Source organism: Scardinius erythrophthalmus (assembly GCF_964197995.2).
Source record: "Scardinius erythrophthalmus genome assembly, chromosome: 17".
NCBI lineage: Eukaryota > Metazoa > Chordata > Actinopteri > Cypriniformes > Leuciscidae > Scardinius > Scardinius erythrophthalmus.
Genome location: NC_138237.1, coordinates 26,549,394 through 26,553,600, shown reverse-complemented (window position 1 = coordinate 26,553,600; position 4,207 = coordinate 26,549,394).

Here is a 4,207-nt window from a genome sequence, read left to right as displayed (position 1 = left end):
CTGTAAAAGTATTGTTAACAAATTGAAACTATTGTAAAGTGATACCAAAAAACTCATTATAGTCATTAGAGACTAAAAGTGAAGCCCAATAAAAGAAAAATCCAGTTCATTACACTGACTTCCAAACTACTTGAACAGACGTTTTAGCAAGCTTCCACTTACGACAGCTTGCAATTAGTAGTTGCTCCTGATTGCATCAGGTTCTGAACATCTCAAAACTGACACCAGCTAATGATCATCCTAAATAAGGTAGCTATTTAAAAGACAGAAGCTCATGGGTTCATCCTGCCCCGCTGTCAATCAATCATTCAATGTTACATGACACCTCTCACTCTCATTAAGTCGGGTGTAGGCCACTTCCATCCAGACTTTAGAGGAATCAAATAAGAACAGGAAAAAAAATGAGGGGATTTGATTTATTCATTGAGCATACTTGACTAGACGGGGTAGGTCCCAACTAACTAATAAGGTGTTTGTTGACTTGTTGCTCTCACCATTTAATTGCTTACTCTCATTAAACAACAACAAACAACTCAAGTAGGAGTTGCCAGAAGAAACATTCTCATTTCACGCTCATGAAGTTGAATATTAGTCACCGAGTGCCAATTGAACATCTATGTAACATCACACTTATTACTTACCATTTGTTTTTTAAGACAGAGGGTAAAGAAAAGTTTCAGATGAATCTGACAGACATATCAGAAAGACTTGCGCACCCCACTGATTGGGTGACAGAATGGCAAACAAAGCAGCTTTTTGTTCCCGTTTGTATCCGCGGTAATTACCGCCACAGCAACAACCTCGCCTTTCATCTCTTCAGTCACATCACACAGGGAGCTGCAGTCAGAAGCGGCAGACGCCACTGTGCCACATCTGCCGCGTGCCGAATCAGTGCGCTGTCCCGCTGGCAACATGGAGGCATGCCTGAGTTACGTGTGAGAACATGGAAAACAACAGCACACTGGTCAGAAGTCTAGCTAATAGCTATTTGCTTCAGTCAAAGTTGACTCCGTATTGCCAAAATGGGCCTGTGTGAGCATGAGTGTGCGTTCAATATGCCTTAGGCCTGCTATCGCGTGTATCATAATTTATTATGATACATTTATTGAAAATATTCAAATCAGGAATGTCAAAATCAGAATGTGTAGTTCGTGCATAAAAAAATGTCCGTCAAAACATGTTTTACGATGTTCACTAACCCGGCGAAGTATTTCACTCAGTTCCGATTGGATTTCAGTGAGTGAAGAACAAATTTATACTCATGTGCGTTATGTATTGTGTACATTATGGACTCTGACAGACAACATGTTAAACCGCTCAAGCCGCTATTTTCTCCCTGTTCTCGGAAAGCAATGGCGTAGTCAAAACATATGGTGGTGTGGGTTGAAAAGTGTGACTCACTGGACCTCTGCTTCTTGTAAATACTACCGTGTATTGTCCACGTTATTTTTGACAGACATCCTTTTTGTGATATTCAAATGATGTGGATTTGCAAACAGATGGATCATAAGGTAATAATTCTTTATTTCTCAGCGGGCAAGTATTCAGTGAAGTGATTGATGCCCATGAGTGTGTCGGTGTTTTTAGTTCTATATTTACATTTATTAATTTAGCAGATGCTCTTATCCAAAGCGACTTACAAATGAGAACGATAGAAGCAGTTAAACTAACAATAGGACAACAATATGCAAGTGCTATGACCCTTCCCAGTTTAATCTAACGCAGGATGTGTACTTTATTTTTTTTTTATAAAGATAATAGATATAGAATAGAAGATAAATATTCTAATATTCTAAGTTCTAATATTACAACCTACAGCTAGTTTGACGTTAGACGTGATAACGTGCGTAAGGGCTGAACTATGTTTGATTTTTGGGTAATCATAACATGCTGGGGACGTACTTTTTGTGTTCATTATACTTATTTTACAGAATTAAGTTATTTCGTGGCTTAAATAAATGACATGTTACTCAGAGACATGTTTGACTTGTCAAAAATGGTGGTTTTGATGTACAAAGGTCTTTTTTAACCAAAATCTTTTATTTTAACCACTGAAAATGCAGATCCTGTTGTAAATAATAGTGAAAAAAATCACTTTTTAAAACTTTTTCATTATCACCCCTTTTTATCTCATATCTGAAGTATTTTTTCCAAAGGAATACTCGAAAGAGACATATTTAATGTCGATCAGGCAACATCTCGACATCCAGTTATACACTAATGAGACAGATGGAATACAATAAGAATATAGAGCTATGAGATATCATAGCTCAGGTCATTTCTTTTTGGCTGACTTTATTGAGAAATGTTTGAGTTCATATTAAGATCTCTGACCTTTGATTTCAGAATTTGGCAGTAGCTAGCTATTACCTTCAGTCAAAGTTGAATGCATATTTAACTTGATGGAAAATAGGGCCTGTGAGAGTGCATTCAACATGTCGTAGGTCTGCTGTCGTAGACCATTAGGTTATGTTTACTTTTCGCAAACTGTGATATACAAAGTGTGTTGCCCAATGGAAATCTGTAGAAAGACACATACTGTATTTAATGTTAATCAGATAACTTCTCGACATCAAGGTACACTAAACATTGACACAAATGAGAGACAGTTTAAGGGACTGTTGTTAAGGATCTCTTTTTTATTTTATTTTATTTTTCAGGAGAAAATTCTGAGAAGCATTTGACCTCATTGTTGTCTAGGAGAAACAATTGAGATTTTAAAAACATTTTTTTTTTTGTATCATTAGTGTGTAGTATATCATCTACTCTAACTCTGCTTAAAGTTTATTCTGCTGTGGCATATGTGATGTATCAATAACTTTTGAATGACAACACAACTTTAACATAACGTATTGCATGAGAAATTGCAGTATATAAATAGACCCTTGGTATATTAGGTTTTTAATTAGACTAATAAATTAAAATTAGAATTACTCAGTTCAGCAGACTGACAATAGACTGATGAAACCTGGATCATGTTACGTTTGAAAATACATATAAAACAGTCATGATAGTCAACATATAGTCATGATTTTACTGTTTAATCAAATGCATTTGAAGTTTACCTATATATTTTCATTACAAAGCACAATATATATGTTAGCCATCTAACAAGTAAAAAAGGATGTCTAATCTGCAATTTCACAGCTGAGAAACACACAGCACTTTTTCAATGAATTAAAAGTCATTGTGACTATTTTCTTTCATCATATGTACAGTCAGCTCAGGAATATTCACATAAATACTTATTAAACATGACTGCAACTATGAAAACAAATATGCATTCTTTTGTAATAACATTAGCGTCAATCTAACTCCCACAGGGGAAAAAAACATAACAGACATAAAAAATAAATAAGATAAAAGACAGCAGGGAGATCTGTCATCCGTAAACGTGTGTATGAAAATAAAGTAAATGTCTAAAAATCTGTTTCCTTGACTATTATGAATACGTTTTGTGTTAGAAATCTCATTCTTATTAGTAATCAAATTAAAAATCTTGTTTTCATTTACATTTATTGAATATATTATTTTATTTTTATTAAATCTAAAAATAGTGTTCAGAATTTTCAAAGATTGACAAATGGTTTTGGTTCATTCTTTTAAATATGGGTGACCAGTCTTCAATCAGCATAGTTCTGTTTGTATCAAACAGAACTATGCTGCCCTCTTTTGGTCCTGAGGGATCATACCTTTGGGTCAAAAGTCAATAAAAAAAACCCCAAAAAAACAAGGTAGTCTGAGCTACTCCAAGCTATTCCAAAAAGAGGGGTATGCAGCTTAAGAGTGCCTTAAAGAACCTATTATGTAGTTTAATAGTAACTGTGAAACGTCACAATACCATCTGCTCTACTGAAAAGTGGAGCGATTCATTTGCAGCATCCAAAGTGTGCGTCCAGACACCCTAATCTGACAGACCATCACCTCCCAATCGCTTTTGTTTGCATCATTTGCATTCACCATAGACGAAAAGGGCCTCCTATGTTACAAAACTAATCCTCAGCCCTTTGTTGCTAGTGGAGATGATCTTTTGACCTCCATAATGCAGTGATACTGGAAGCCGTCTGCCCTGCGGTCCGGGGCGAGCATCATCCTCACCTGTGTCCAGATGTCCCTAGCAGCTGCTCGGCATTATGGATCTCTCTGATGCCACCAGTGTGCTAGTCACCTAGGAAGCACGGACAGAACGGATGCTTGCTAATCCTGC